General features: G+C 39.1%; 2 protein-coding genes and 1 pseudogene across 3 annotated transcripts in view; all 3 read right to left on the bottom strand.

The window, feature by feature from the left end:
* The window catches only part of LOC126948846 (cuticle collagen 2-like), a 940,772-nt gene that overhangs the window by 653,949 nt on the left and 269,317 nt on the right, over positions 1 to 17,506 (bottom strand). The gene's annotated exons all lie outside the window — the stretch shown is intronic.
* Positions 1 to 17,506, bottom strand: part of KCNH1 (potassium voltage-gated channel subfamily H member 1) — a 452,445-nt gene that overhangs the window by 205,033 nt on the left and 229,906 nt on the right. The gene's annotated exons all lie outside the window — the stretch shown is intronic.
* Positions 1 to 17,506, bottom strand: part of LOC126948748 (importin-7-like) — a 33,926-nt pseudogene extending 16,420 nt beyond the window's left edge.

The following is a 17,506-nucleotide window of genomic DNA, read 5'->3' as shown; positions in this document are numbered from 1 at the left end:
ATGGTAAAATTTCAAAAGCTTTCCCATTCAAGTCAGGAACAAGCAAGGAAACCTATATGACCACCGCTGTTGAATATTCTACCGAAGGTCCAAAAAATACAGTAGGAATGAAGAGTTGTAATGATTAGAAAATGAGTTAAAATTCTAAGTGTAGGTTATATATTTGTCTATATGGAAAATGGAAGTCAATAATGAGTAAAAGTTATTAGAACTATTAGGAGGGTTTAGGAAACTTGCTGTTTATAAAATCCACACACAAAAATCAATAGCAATATTTTGGCTGGGTGCAGTAGCTCACACCTGTAATCCCAGCACTTTGGGAGGCCAAGGCGAGCGGATCACTTGAGGTCAGGAGTTCAACACCAGCCTGACCAACATGGGGAACCCTATTTCTACTAAAAATACAGAAAAACTAGCTGGGCGTGGTGGCAGGTGCCGGTAATCCCAGCAACTCGGGAGGATGAGCAGGAGGATCACTTGAACCCAGGAGGTGGAAGGTGCAGTGAGCCAAGATCACGCCACTGCATTCCAGCCTGGGCGACAGAGCAAGACTCCATCTCAAAAAATCAACAACAACAACAACAACAACAAAATAGCATTACTTTAAGAAGCAATAATCAATTAGAATATCTAATAAGAAAAAACAGACCATTCATGATAGCAACAAACAGTGTAAAATATCTAGGAATAAAACAAAAATGTGCAGAACATTTATGGAGAACATTATCAGGACTACATCACAGGAAATGTTTAAAAATTCCTGAATAAATGGAGAAATAAATCATTAATTACAAAACCCAACATTATTAAAATGTTAATTCTTCCCAAATTGTATTACAAATTTGGGAAGGTTGCAAGCAAACATCCAAGAGTTTTCAGAGCACTTAAACTTACTTGAAAATTCCAGCATAAGGTCAATAATATATGAATAATTAAGACAATTGTTAAAAGAACAGCAAAGAGAATGGACCCACCAGTTAAAATATATTAAATGTCTATATTAATTAAAACAGTAGATGTGGACACAGTGATATACAAAGATTGGTAGATCAAAGAACCCTAGAAACATCTCTGTTTGGCATCTCAAATTTTACAATTCGAAACCTGAATCCTTCATCTACCGTCCTCTCATCCTAAATCTACTTGTCTCTCTGCTTTCTCCATTTCAGTTGACAGCCACTGTTTGGAATTTGGTTGTTTAACAGTAGGAAAATTTCTTCTTCCCATTTCCCTAGGATTCAATTCCTAACTCTGCCATAATGAGACAGGTTAAGACATATTCCCTGAAATTACACTACAGCCAGGGCTAACTAGGTCTATGAGAAAAATTGAAATCTTTTAAATGCTCTTCTCCCTACATCTACAGAGATCCCCTGAGGTTCTCCTTTCTCTGTGGGGTCTTTGCTTTTATAAGCTTCTCTTGAGAGGCATTGAAAATGGGACAGCATTTAACATAAACAAGCTGAAGAGGAAACCAGTGCAATCCCTGTTCTTTCAAGGAGCCATAAAGCGATGAGTAGCACAAAGTGCTCAGCTCTGTATGGGGCAGTGAAGGACATCTAGTTTTCTCATGGAAACCCTTAGCACCCTTGGCGTCACTAAGTGCCATTATACCCCTCTAAGTGCATGGTCAAACGCAGGCATAATTTGTTCTGCCTCCAGAGGATTACAGTAAAAATTAACTCAAAATGGATAAGTATACCAGATTGCTTTCTCCACCCTGCCTACCCAAGCATTTAACTTTACTGCTCAGTCTCAGAGATAATGAGCTCATAGGTACTTCTCTCTTGAGGGAGATCTAAGTCAATTTAGCATGACTTTAATCCTCTGAATTAAAAAAAAAGTCACACAAAGACTGAATCCCATAATTCACCAATCAGGACAAACACTTTGCAAAAAATGCCATTTGCTTTTGCAGGTGGAAAACTGCTTTCTAGAAATTTACTAATTAGAGCTCTAGTTGATGTGGTCATTCATATGAGCAAGAAGAGAAAGAGAGAGGAATAGAGCAGAGACGTAAGTGGAACATGGAAGACTGGGTTGCAGGAGTCTGAAGCAGGACACTGACTGCAGTCTCACAGAAAGTCTCATAGGTGTATAAAACAGCAAGGGAAGTGGCTCTGAGTCTCAGCTGCCCTGAGGGAGGATGGATGATGCTGAAATCTCAGGAACTGGGCAGGTCATCAAAGCAGGTAGGGCAAAGAATGCATTTCTTTCACATTGAAGTCACATGATGCTCCATTTTCCACACTTGCATCAGGACCCATCTGCTTCATGAGAAACATTACTGACAATGACGGAACCCCCATCACTATCCAAAAGTTCCTCTCAAAATCTGCTCCCATTTTCACTGCACTATTCCATACCATTTATTCAATCCATTTATTTTACAAATAACTGAACATGTCCTATGTACATATCATGGTACAACCTTCTGAAGAAAGTATAAAGATATCTATAGCCTGTGTACTCAGAGCTCCCCTAACACTGGGAATAAATATTATTTAATTTTTTGTTTTCTACACTAGGTCATTAGCTCCAGATGGCAGGGACCTTGCCTATCTTGCTCATCATTGCATTTCCAGCATGATACCACCTGATATACAGGTGATAATGAATAAATGAATGATCTCTTTCCTTCTGTCATTAACAGTGTAAGTCAAACACAGATGCAAGAAATTAATTAAATGCATAAATAGCAAAGTAACTTAATTCTCTTCCTGAATTATAAATCTGGTATATGAATTCAATATTATACTCAATTATTTATGTATGTTGGCCATATTTGAACTTATAAGTCTCCAGCTAAAAGAAATCATTTAGATATTGCTTTTTGAAAGGTGCCAGATTACATAATAAAGGGATCAATGCTCCAAGAAGATATAATAATCCTTAATGAGTATGCATCTAACAACAGAGTTTTAAAGTACATGAGGCAAAAACTGATAGGACTGCAAGGAGAAAAAGATGAATCTACTATTACTGTTAGAGATTTCAATACCCTTCTGTAATAAATAGACATACCCAGGAGGCAGAGAATCAGTAAGGATACCAATGAACTCAATGGCATCATTAGTCAACTAGATAAAAGGGACATGTAGAGACTAATTTGCCCAAGAACAGCAGAATACACATTCTTCTCAAGCTCACATGGAACAGTCACCAAGATAGAACACATTCTGGGCCACAAAAGACATCTTAACAAGTTTAAAAGAATATAAACGAGGTAATGTCTGCTCTCAGATCATACAATAGAATTAAACTAGAAATCAACAGAAACATAGCTGGAAAACCTTGAAATACTTGGAGAATAAATATAACTCTAAATAACACATGAGTCAAAGAAGGAATATCCAGAGAATTTCAAAACTACTTCAAACTAAAATAAAAAAAAAAACTTATCAAAATTTGTGGGATGCAGCAAATACAGTGCATAGAGGAAAATTTATAGCATTGAGTACCTATATTAGAAAAGAAGAAAGATCTAAAATCAATCACCTAAGCTTCCACCTTAGGAAAGTAGAAAAAGAAGAGCAAATTAAATGCACAGTAAACGGAAAAGAAATTATAAAAGGTAGAGCAGAAATCAATAAAATTTAAAAATCAATAATCAATAAAACCAAAAGCTGGTTTCTTGAAAATATCAATAAAATACATAAGCTTCTAGCTAAGCTAATTCTAAAAAGGAGAGTGTTGCAGGAAGTCAGGGACCCTGAACAGAGGGACTGGCTGAAGCCGTGGTAGAAGAACATAAATTGTGAAGATTTCATGGACATTTATTAGTTCCCCAAATTAATACTTTTATAATTTTTTATGCCTGTCTTTACTGCAGTCTCTGAACATAAATTGTGAAGATTTCATGGACACTTATCACTTCCCCAATCAATACCCTTGTGATTTCCTATGCCTGTCTTTACTTTAATCTCTTAATCCCATCATCTTTGTAAGTTGAGGAGGATGTATGTCGCCTCAGGACCCTGTGATGATTGCGTTAACTGCACAAATTGTTTGTACAGCATGTGTGTTTGAACAATATGAAATCTGGGCACCTTGAAAAAAAGAACAGGATAACAGCAATGTTCAGGGAATAAGGGAGATAACTTTAAACTGTGACTGCCTTGTGAGCTGGGCAGAACACAGCCACATTTCTCTTCTTTCAAAAGCAAATAGGAGAAATATTGCTGAATTCTTTTTCTCAGCAAGCAACATCCCTGAGAAAGAGAATGTGTCCCTGAGGGGAGGCCTCTAAAATGGCCACTTTGGGGATGGCTGTCTTTTACGGTTGTAGTCAAAGGGATGAAATAAGCCCCAGTCTCCCGTAGCACTCCCAGGCTTATTAGGACAAGGAAATTCCCACCTAATAAATTTTGGTCAGACCGATTATCTGCTCTCAAACCCTGTCTCCTGATAAGATGTTATCAATGACTACGTGTGCCTGAAACTTCATTAGCAATTTTAATTTCGACCCGTCCTGTGGTCCTAGGATCTCACCGTGCCTCCATTTGCTTTGTGATATTTTATTACCTTGTGAAGCATGTGATTTCTGTGACCCACACCCTATTCATACACTCCCTCCCCTTTTGAAAATTGCTAATAAAACTTGCTGGTTTTAAGGCTCAAGAAGCATCACAGAACCTGCCGACATGTGATGTCTCCCCCGGACACTCAGCTTTAAAATTTCTCTCTTTTGTACTCTTTCCCTTTATTTCTCAGACCAGCGGACACATAGAGAAATAGAAAAGAACGCACATTGAATATCAGGGATGGGGTTTCCCCGATAGGAGAGAGAGGACGTAAATTACTAATATCAGAAATGAAGGTGAGTACATCACTACAGACCTCATGAACATTAAAAGGATAATAAAGGAATACTTTGAACAACTCTATGCTCATAAATTTGATAACCTAGATGAAAATGACCAATTCCTTGAAAGACACAATATGCCAAGAAGAAATAAGCAATCTGAAGTGGTCTGTATCTATTCAAAAATTGGATCAATAATTAATAACTTCCTAAAACAGAAAGCACCAGACCCAGATAGGTTCACTGGTGAACTCTATCAGACATTTAAGAAATAAAAGACAACAATTATCTACGATCACTTTCAAAATATAGAAACAGAATACTTCTGAACTCATTCTAGGAGGCCAGGATTACACTAATGCCAAAACCAAACAAAGACATTACAGAAAAGTACACTTATATCTCTCATGAATAGAGATGCAAAAATCCTCAACATGATATTAGCAAATTAAATCCAACAATGAATAAAAATAATTATACAGCAAAAACAAGTGGAATTCCAGATATGCAAGGCCAGTTCAACATGCAAAAATTAATTAATGCAATCTATTGCATCAACAAGCTAAAAATGAAAAATCACATGATTATATCAATAGATGCAGAAAAAGCATATGACAAAATCCAATACCTATTTCTGATAAAAACTCTCAGTAAACTAGTAATACAGGGGAACTTCCTCAACTTGATAAAGAATGTCTACAAAAAACCTAAAGCTAACAACATAGTTAATGGTGAGAAACTCAAAAATTTCCCACTAACATTAGGAACAAGGTAAGTATGTCTCTTCTCACTACTGATTTTCAATATACTGAAACTCCTAGCTAATGCATTAAGATAAGGAAATACAAGATATAAAGATTGGGAAGAAAGAAATAAATTTTTTTGCCGATTACATAATTCTATATGCAGAAAATCTGAAAGAACTGACAAAAAAATCTTTCGGAATTAATAGATTATTATAGCAGAGTTGTAAGATACAAGGTTAATACATAAAAATTACTTTTCAGTATGTCAGCAATGAACAGATGGAATCTGAAATCAGAAACACAGTATCATTTATATTAGCACCCCTAAAAATGAAATAGTTATAACTCTAACAAATGTGTATAAGATCTACGTAAAGAAAACTACAAAACTCTTACGAAAGAAATCAAAGAACAAAATAAATAGAGAGGTAGTCCATGTTCATGGTTAGGAAGGCTCAATATTGTCAAGACGTCAGTTCCTCCCAAATTGATCTGTAGATTTAACACAATTCCAATAAAAATTCCAAGCAAGTTATTTTGTGGACATCAACAAGCTGATTCTAAAGTTTATATGGAGAGGCAAAGGACCCAGAATAGCCAATATAACACTGAAGGAGAAAAACAAAACTAGAGGACTGACACTATCCAACTTCAAGACTTACTATTAAAAGCTACAGTAATCAACAATACAGTGTTGGTAAAAGAATAAACAAATAAATCCATGCAACAGTATAGAAAGCCCAGAAATAGACATACAAATATAGTTAATTGATCTTTGATAAAGGAGTAAAAGCAACAAAGGAGAAAAGATAGTCTTTTCAACAAATGTTGCTCAGACAACTGGATATCCACATGCAAAAATATGAAACTAGACACAGACCATACACCTCTGACAAAAATTAACTCAAAATAAAGACTTACACATAAAATACAACCATACAACTTTCAGAAGAAAACTTAGGAGAAAATCTAGATCATCTTGGGTTTGGTGATGACTGTTCAGTTGCAGCACCAAAGGCACAAGAAAAGAAATAACGGATAAGGTGGACTTCATTAAAATTAAAATTTTCTCCTCTGTCAAAGACACTGTCAAGAGAATGAGAAGGCAAGTCACAAAATGGGGGAAAAAATTCCAAAAGACATATCAGATAAAAGATTGTTTCCCACAATAAATAAAGAACTCTAAAACTCAAAAATAAAAATAAAATCCGATTTTAAAATGGGCCAGACTTAATAGAGACCTTATGAAGGACAATAAACAGATGGTAAGTAAGCATATCAAAAGATACTCCATATCATATATCATCAGGGAAATGTAAATTAAAACAATAACAGGATTTTTTTTTTTTTGGAAACAGAGTCTCGTTCTGTTGCCCAGGCTGGAGTGCAGTGGTGCAATCTCAGCTCACTGCAACCTCTGCCTCCCAGGTTCAAGTGATTCTCTTGCCTCAGCTTCCCGAGTGGCTGGGATTACATGCATGCTCCACCATGCCTGGCTAATTTTTGTATATTTTGTTGAGATGGGCTTTCACTATATTGCCCAGGCTGGTCTTGAGCCCCTGAGCTCAAGTAATCCGCCCACCATGGCCTCCCAAAGTGTTGGGATTACAGGCGTCAGCCTCCATGCCCAGCCAAAACAATAAGAAGACATCTTTACACACATATTAAAACGGCCCAAATCCAGAATGCTAACTACATCAAATGTGGTAAGATTCTGGAACTATGGGAACTCTCATTCATTGCTGGTGGGAATGCAAAATGGTATAGCCACTTTGGAAGACAGTCTGGTGATTTCTCACAAAATTAAACATACTCTTACTATACAATCCAGCAATCATACTCCTTGTTATGATTGGTAACATACTACTTACTCATATGAATTGAAAATTTATGCCCACACAAAAACCCGCACATAGATATTTACAGTAGCTTTATTCATAATTGCCAAAACTTGGAAGCAACCAGGATGCCCTTCAGTAGATGAATGGATAAACTGTGGTACATCCAGACAATGGAATATTATTCACTGTTAAAAAGAAACGAGTTATGAGGCCATGAAAAGACATAGAGAAAACTTAAATGTATATTGCTATGTCAAAGAAGCCAATATGAAAAGGCTACTTACTGTATGATTCTAACCATATGACATTCTAGAAAAGGCTAAACTATAGAGACAGAAAAAATATCAAATGTTTCCTGGAGTTAGAGGGATGAGGGATGAATAGGCTGAGCATAGATTTTTAGGACAGTAAACTATTCTGTATGATCCTATAATAGTGAATACATGACATTATACTTTTGACCAAACCCATAGAGGGTACAACACCAAGAGTGAACCCTAATGTAAACTATGGACTTTGAATGACAATGATGTGTCAATGTAGTTTCATCAACTGTACCAAATGTATCACTCAGGTGGGAGATATTGATAATGCTGTGCATGGCAGGGGGTTAAGAGATACACGAGAAATCTCTGTACTTTCCACTCAATTTTGCTGTGAACCTAAAACCACTCTAAAAAATAAAATTCTATTATAAAATTTTTAAAAAATTTAAAGAGGTGCCCAAAGGAAGTGGTTTTCATAGACACGTGTAGTCACGGGTACAGATACCAAGCAGGTAAGCAATATTCCTCAAACGGAGATTGAGCAAGGGTCATCCTCATCTGGGTGCGGGAGAAAAAAGTTAAATTCCCATCAAGGGAGGAGAGAATATCAGGATAGCTTCAGAGAAAGTCAGCTCTAGATAGAATCACCGTACCCCACCGCCATTGTATAACATCTAAACTCATTCCCCAGATTTCAGGATCAAAAATAGCCCTCGGAAATCAACAGTGCTCAGATAGACGGAGGCTTGCAGATGCCAGAACAGGCTCGCATGACAAACCCACCTCCACCCCCTTTACTTCAAAGTATGGAACTTTTAAGATTAGAAGAGGAACTTTCTGGTTCCTTTGCTATGAGTCAGAGATGCTTCTGGTGTACTTGGAGCAGGCAAGAGGAGGAAGAAAGCACAAACATAAGGAGGATGAGGAGTAGGAGGGAAAAATCATTTTCTTTTCAGGCTGAATATGCTCACTGGAAGATTGCTGAGGTGTTTCTCTTTGTTTGGAAAGAAAAACTCAATGCTTGCATCTAAACTACATCCTAATTAGAAGCCACATTAGGCAAAATCTCTAAACCTTTTCAGCCCTGAGAAGCAAAAGCGTCATCACATTATCACTCTGCAAAATTGAATCATTAATACACAGTAAAAACATAGAAACTGTGAAAAAGACTGTGAAGTATGCAGCCACAGGAATGCATTATGGAAGAATGAGTAATAAGCTCCAGTAGCTGTGGTGGTGGTTATAATGAATAAATCCTACCCTAACAAATGAAGTCACCTGATTCTCTTCCTAAATTACAAATCCAGTAGACCAGAGACAAGTGCTAGGTATGATGGTGGGGAAGCAAGCATTTAGAAAAACTTCCAATCCAGAGGTCTAGGCTTTTTTGGAGAAATGAATGTAAATGAATTCAGTTATACGTGGAAAGCTCAGCACCTTAGAGCAGCAAATGTGTGCTAATGAAGGCAAAGGATCCCAACAGAGCTTTGCTTCTGATAGAGAAAAGCTCTTCTTTCCTGGTTAACACATGTGAGGCTAACCTAGTCTCCCTGTCTTAGGCATGTTGGTCCTTGATCACCAGAGGCACCAGAATGGATTTGGGGGTGGAGGAGTTTCTCTATGAACACATCCTTGGCACTAGAAAAATAACACAAAGCATATATCCTAACAATTGTTGGCCTTCTTCATGGACAAGGCACAATTTGCTTCATGTCCTGTTATGGGATGGCATTGGGATTCTAGAACCAGAAATTATGTTTAAATATTGACACCACCCTTTACTAGCTATGCAATCTTGAGCAGGTTGCTTAATCTCTTTGCATCCCAGCCAGCCTGGCTCAAAGTGCATATAAATTATATTTTATACTTCATAGTGTTATTGAGAGGATTAAGAAGAGCCATGCAAAAGGCTTTGTAATGTGTAAAGAAAGAGCTATACAAATTCACAGGTTTGTTATTCTGTCTTGGACAGCCCATTTTCATTAATGCCAAGCAAGCTTGGTGAAGGTTGAACTGTCCAGGAAAAGAAACAGAATATCTATAGACTCAGAAATACAAGATGTTCAATAGAAATTTATTACACTGATGAATAACTGAACAAGATTCATCAAATGATTAAACTTGGATGGTGAAACCAAGGGCCTAGATTACATCTGGTCTGAGGCAAACCTCTTCCTCCCAGCCCATGCTCTGGACAGTGATTCATCAGCCTCTCAGTTCTACAGACACTAACAGCTCTAAGCCATGTCCATGTCCTTGGATGCCTATGTCAGATCTAGTGAGAGGCATGCACAGAAAAAGAACTAGGGCGCAGAGAAAACATGGCAGAGAAATTGTTGCATCCATAGGCGCATGCATGCATACAGCATGGTCATTATTGAAAGGGACAGAGTTGTCAACAGTCCTCACTCTAATGGCAAGTACAAACCAAGCCCCACCACAGGCATCTTTGGCTTCAATAGCATCAAGTCCAACGATGTGGTATCTACATCAAAGCAACCTCCTTCTCAAAAGAGCTTTGTTACTTGAGAGGATCCTCTCTTTCCTACACAACTAGCACCTGCAGCCTGCCTGGAGGTTTACAAAGCATTCCTGTATCTGTTATCTCAGTTAGCCTGTGAGAATCCCATGAGGAAGGCAGATACGTTCGTTTTAGCTCTGTTTTATAGAGGAAGGTGCCAGAGTTCAGAGAGTTTAAATGTCTTTGCCCGAAGGCACATAATTTGTAAGTCATGGAGCTAGGCCCTCAAACTCAAACCTGACTTCAGATCCTAGAATGATCTTTCCTCAACCTCAGGATTACTCCTCACGTACTTTTGGTGAGAGAAGAGCAGCAGCACCCAAGAAATTTGTCTGCCATCCTCCATGCCTGTTCACTCTCCCCAGGCCTGGCCTGGAACCATACTTGCTTCAGAGAGGGAGTCACTCCCCTACCAAAGCTGTGCTGGAAGAGCTGCTAGACATCTCTCCAGAAATTGCCCTGCTCTCTGCCAGGCACTCATGGTACTATGTACTGCAATTCCTGAACTGATGGCTTAATGGAATATTCAGAAGACTGTCTTCCATCTCTTCTGGAGGAGACACCAGGCAGAGAGAAAGAAGTCAGTCATTGGCCTACTGTGAGTCAGCTTTACCCTTCCAGGACCAACTCAGGGCCGAAGTTCACTCACAGAGCCTTAGGCAGTTACTCAAACTTCTGAAGGGTGATTTCTCAATTTAACTATCTGAAGCCACACTTTTCCTATTTGCCTTCAGTAGGCACTGCCAGTGCACACAGATCCGGACTGAGGCCAAGAACAGACTCTGACCATAACCCCCTTATAATGGATCTTAAGATGGCTGAATAGGAACGACTGTGGTCTGCAGCTCCCAGCAAGATCAATGCAGAAGGCGGGTGATTTCTGCATTTCCAACTGAGGTACCCGGCTCATCTCACTGGGACTGGTTAGACAGTGGGTGCAGCAGCCCATGGAGGGTAAGCAGAAGCAGGGTGGGGCATCACCTAACCCAGGAAGCACAAGGGGTCGGGGAACTCCCTTCACTAGTCAAGGGAAGCCCTGAGGGACTGTGCTGTGAGGAACAGTGCACTCTGGCCCAAATACTATGCTTTTCCCACAGTCTTCACAACCTGCAGACCAAGAAATTCCCTTGGGTGACTACGCCACCAGGGCCCTGGGTTTCAAGCACAAAACTAGGTGGCCATTTGGGCAGACACTGAGCTAGCTGCAGAAGTTTTTTTTCATACCCCAGTGGTGCCTGGAACACCAATGAGACAGAACCATTCACTCCCCTGGGAAGGGGTCTGAAGCCAGGGAGCCAAGTGGTCTAGCTCAGTGGATCCCACACCAATAGAGCCCAGCAAGGTAAGATCCACTGGCTTGAAATTCTTGCTACCAGCACAGCAGTCTGACTGGGATACTTGAGCTTGGCAGGGGGAGGGGCGTCTGCCATTACTGAGGCTTGAGTAGGCAATTTTCTCTTCACAGTATTAAAAAGCTGTGGGGAAGTTCAAACTGGGTGGAGCTCACCAGAGCGCTGCAAAGCCAATATACCCAGACTGCCTCTCTAGATTCCTCTTCTCTGGGCAGAGCATCTCTGAAAGAGAGGCAGCAGCCCCAGTCAGGGTCTTATAGATAAAACTCCCATATCCTTGGGACAGAGCACCTAAGGGAAAGGGGTGGCTGTGGGCACAGGTTCAGCAGACTTAAACATTCCTGCCTGCTGGCTCAGAAGAGAGCAGCGGATCCCCCAGCACAGCACTTCAGCTCTGCTAAGGGACAGACTGCCTACTCAAGTGGGTCCCTGACCCCCGTGCCTCCTGACGGGGAGACACCTTCCAGCAGGGGTCCACAGACACCTCATACAGGAGAATTCCAGCTGGTGTCTGGTGGGTGACCCTCTGGGACAAAGCCTCCAGAGGAAGGAACAGGCAGCAATCTTTGCTGTTCTGCAGCCTCTGCTGGTGATACCCAGGCAAACAGGGTCTGGAGTGGACCTCCAGCAAACTCCAGAAGACCTGCAGCAGAGGGGCCTGGTTGATAAAGAAAAACTAACAAACCAAAAGGAATAGCAACAACACCAACAAAAAGGAGTTCCACACCAAAACCCTATTCAAAAGTCACCAACATCAAAGACCAAACATAGAAAAACACACGAAGATGAGGAAAAACCAGCGCAAAAAGGCTCCAAATTCCAAAAACCAGAATGCTTGTTCTCCTCCAAAGGATCACAACTCCTCACCAGCAAGGGAACAAAACTGGATGGAGAATGAGTTTGACAAATTGACAGAAGTAGGCTTCAGAAGGTATGTAATAACAAACTTGTCTGAGCTAAAGGAGCATGTTCTAACCCAATGCAAGGAAACTAAGAACCTAGAAAAAAGGTTAGATGAATTGCTAACTAGAATAACCAGTTTAGCCAAGAGCATAAATGACTTGATGGAGCTGAAAAACACACCACGAGAACTTCCTGATATATACACAGTATCAATAACTGAATCGATCAAGTGGAAGAAAGGATATCAGAGATTGAAGATCAACTTAATGAAACAAAGCATGAAGCCAAAATTAGAGAAAAAAGAATGAAAATGAATGAACAAAGCCTCCAAGAAAAATGGGACTATGTGAAAAGACCAAATCTACATTTGATTGATGTATCTGAAATTGACAGAGAGAATGGAACCAAGTTGGAAAACACTCTTCAGGATATTACACAAGAGAACTTCCCCAACATAGCAAGACAGGCCAACATTCAAATTCAGGAAATACAGAGAACACCATAAAGATACTCCTCAAGAAGAGCAACCCCAAGACACGTAATTGTCAGATTCACCAAGGTTGAAGTGAAAAAAAAAAGCAGTCAGAGAGAAAGGTTGGGTTACCCACAAAGGGAACCCCATTGGACTAACAGCAGATCTCTCAGCAGAAACCCTACAAGCCAGAAGAGAGTGGGGGCCAGTATTCAACATTCTTAAAGAAAATGATTTTCAACCCAGAATTTCATATCTAGCCAAACTAAGCTTCATAAGCAAAGGAGAAATAAAATCCTTTACAGACAAGCAAATGCTGAGAGATTTTTGTCAACACCAGGCCTGCCTTACAAGAGCTCCTGAAAGAAGTGCTAATATAGAAAGAACAACCAGGACCAGCCACTGCAAAACATACTAAATTGTAAAGACCATAGACACTATGAAAAAACTGCATCAACTAATAGGCAAAATAACCAGCTAGCATTACAATGACAGGATCAAATTCATACATAACCATATTAACCTTAAATGTAAACAGGCTAAATGCCCCAATTAAAAGACACAGACTGGCAAATTGGATAAAGAGTCAAGACCCATCAGTGTGCTGTATTCAGGATACCCATCTCATGTGAAAAGATGCATATAGGCTAAAAATAGAGGGATGGAGGAGTATTTACCAAGCAAATGAAAAGAAAAAAAAGAAAAGCAGCAGTGGCAATCCTAGTCTCTGATAAAACAGACTTTAAACCAACAAAGATTAAAAAAGACAAAGTGGTAAAGGGATCAACACAACAAGAAGAGCTAACTATATAAATATATATATGCATTCAATAAAGGAGCATCCAGATTCATAAAGCAAGTTCTAAGAGACCTACAAAGAGACTGAGACTTCCACACAATAATAGTGGGAGACTTTAACACCCCACTGAGACAAAAGATTAACAAGGATATTCAGGATGTGAACTCAACTCTGGACCAAGCAGACCTAACAGACATCTACAGAACTCTCCACTCCAAATCAACAGAATATACATTCTTCTCAGCACCACATCACAGTTATTCTAAAATTGACCACATAACTGGAAGTAAAACACTCCTCAGCAAATGCAAAAGAACAGATATCATAACAAACAGTCTATCAGACCACAGTGCAATCAAATTAGAACTCAGGATTAAGACACTCACTCAGAACCACACAACTACATGGAAACTGAACAACCTGCTCCTGAATGACTACTGGGTAAATAACAAAATTAAGGCAGAAACAATAAGTTCTTTGAAATCAGTGAGAACAAAGAGACAACATACCAGAATCTCTGAGACACAGCTAAAACAGTGTTTATGGGGAAATTTATAGCACTAAATGCCCACAGGAGAAAGCAGGAAAGATCTAAAATCAATACCTTAACATTACAATTAAAAGAACTAGAGAAGCAAGACCAAACAAATTCAAAAGCCAGCAGAAGACAAGAAATCACTAAGATGCGAGCAGAACTGAAGGAGATAGAGACACAAAAAAACCCTTCAAAAAATCATTAAGTCCAGGAGCTGGTTTTTTGAAAAGATTAACAAAATAGACCACTAGCCAGACTAATGAAGAAGAAAAGAGAGAAGAATCAAACAGACACAATAAAAAATGATAAAGGGGATATCACCACTGATCCCACAGAAATACAAACTACCATCAGAGAATACTATAAACACCTCTATGCAAATAAACTAGAAAATCTAGAAGAAGTGGATAAATTCCTGGACACATACACCCTCCCAAGACTAAACCAGGAAGAAGTCGAATCCCTGAATAGACCAATAACAAGTTCTGAAATTGAGCCTAACAACCAAACAGCCCAACAGGCTGAAACAGCCTAACAACCACAACAAAACCCAGGACCAGACGGATTCAAAGCCGAATTCTACCAGAAGTACAAAGAGGAGCTGGTACCATTACTTCTGACACTATTCCAAACAACAGAAAAAGAGGGACTCCTCCCTAACTCATTTTATGAGGCCAGCATCATCCTGATACCAAAACCTAGCAGAGACACAACAAAAAAAGAAAATTTCAGGCCAATATCCCTGAAGAACATCGATGGAAAAATCCTCAGTAAAATACTGGCAAACCGAATCCAGCAGCACATCAAAAAGCTTCTCCGCCATGATCAAGTTGGCTTCATACCTGGGATGCAAGGCTGGTTCAACATATGCGAATCAATAAACATAGTCCATCTCATAATCAGAACCAATGACAAAAACCACATGATTATCTCAATAGATGATAGATGTAAAGAAGGCCTTCAATAAGATTCAACAGCCCTTCATGCTAAAAACTCTCAATAAACTGGGTAATGATGGAACGTATCTCAAAATAATAGGAGCTATTTAGGACTAACCCACAGCCAATGTCATATTGAATGGGCAGAAGCCAGAAGCATTCCCTTTGAAAACAAGCACAAGACAAGGATGCCCTCTCTCACCACTCCTATTCAACATCATATTGGAAGTTTTTGCCAGGGCAATCAGGCAAGAGAAAGAAATAAAGGTATCCAAAAAGGAAGGGAAGAAGTCAAATTGTCTGTTTGCAGATGACATGATTGTATATTTAGAAAACCCCATCGTCTCAGTCCAAAATCTCCTTAAGCTGATAAGAAACTTCAACAAAGTCTCAGGATACAAAATCAATGTGCAAAAATCACAAGCATTCTTATACACCAATAATAGACAGCCAAATCATGAGTGAAATCCCATTCACAATTGCTACAAAGAGAATAAAATACCTAGGAATCCAACCTACAAGGGATGTGAAGGACCTCTTCAAGGAGAACTACAAATCACTGCTCAAGAAAATAAGAGAGGACACAAATAAATGCAAAAATATTCCATGCTCATGGATAGGAAGAATCAGTATCGTGAAAATGGCGATACTGTCCAAAGTAATTGATAGATTCAATGCTATCCCCATCAAGCTACCATTGACTTTCTTCACAGAATTAGAAAAAACTAATTTAAATTTCATATGGAATCAAAAAAGAGCCCATATACCCAAGACAATCCTTAGCAAAAAGAACAAAGCCGGAGGCATCATGCTACCTGACTTCAAACTATACTACAAGGCTACAGTAACCAAAACATCTTGGTAGTGGTACCAAAACAGATATATAGACCAATGGAACAGAACAGATGCCTCAGAAATAACACCACACATCTACAACCATCTGATCTTTGACACATCTGACAAAAACAAGAAATGGGGAAAGGATACCCTATTTAATAAATGGTTCTGGGAAAACTGGCTAGCCATATGCAGAAAACTGAAACTGGACCCCTTCCTTACACTTTATACAAAAATTAATTCTAGAGGGATTAAAGACTTAAATGTAAGACCTAAAACTATAAAAAAAAAACCCTAGAAGAAAACCTAGGCAATATCATTCAGGACATAGGCACGGGCAAACACTTCATGACTAAAACAACAAAAGCAATGGCAACATAAGCCAAAACTGACAAATGAGATCTAATTAAATGAAAGAGCTTCTGCACAGCAAAAGAAACTATCATCAGAGTGAACAGGCACCCTATAGAATGGGAGATCTGCATTCTCTCAGTTTGACAAGGGCTAATATCCAGGATCTACAAGGAACTTAAAAAAATTTACAAGAAAAACACAACTCCATCAAAAACTGGGTAAAGCATATGAGCAGACATTTATAAAAAGAAGACATTTGTACAGCCAACAAACATATGAAAGAAAAGTTAATAATTAGTGGTCATTAGAGAAACACAAATCAAAACCAAAATGAGATACCATCTTACACCAGTTAGAATGACGATTATTAAAAAGTCAGGAAACAACAGGTGCTGGAGAGGATGTGGAAAATAGGAATGCTTTTACACTGTTGGTGTAATTAGTTCAACCACTGTGGTTGTGGTTGAACAATTAGTTCAACCATTGTGAAAGACAGTGTGGCAATTCCTCAAGGATCTAGAACTAGAAATACCATTTGACCCAGCAATCCCATTACTAGGTATATACCCAGATTATAAATCATGCTGCTATAAAGTCACATGCACATGTATGTTTATTGCGACACTATTCACAATAGCAAAGACTTGGAACCAACCCAAATGTCATCAATGATAGACTGGATTAAGAAATTGTGGCACATATACACCATGGAATACTATGCAGCCATAAAAAAGGATGAGTTCATGTCCTTTGTAGGGACATGGATGAAGCTGGAAACCATCATTCTGAGCAAACTATCACAAGGACAGAAAACCAAACACCACATGTTCTAACTCACAGGTGGGAATTGAACAATGAGAACACTTGGACACAGGATGGAGAACACCACACGCTGGAACCTGTCAGGGGGTGGGGGCAGGGGAGAGGGATAGCATTAGGAGAAATACCGAATGTAAATGACGAGTTAATGGGTGTAGCAAAACAACATGGCACATGTATACATATGTAACAAAACTGCACGCTGTGCAGACATACCCTAGAACAGAAGAAAGGAAGAAGGAAGAAGGAAGAAGGAAGAAGGAGGAGAGGAAGAAGAAGAAGAAGAAGAAGAAGAAGAAGAAGAAGAAGAAGAAGAAGA

The sequence above is a fragment of the Macaca thibetana genome, chromosome 1 (assembly GCF_024542745.1).
Source record: "Macaca thibetana thibetana isolate TM-01 chromosome 1, ASM2454274v1, whole genome shotgun sequence".
NCBI lineage: Eukaryota > Metazoa > Chordata > Mammalia > Primates > Cercopithecidae > Macaca > Macaca thibetana.
The sequence above is the reverse complement of the archived record's forward strand: the minus strand, read 5'-3'. Positions and strand labels throughout refer to the sequence as shown.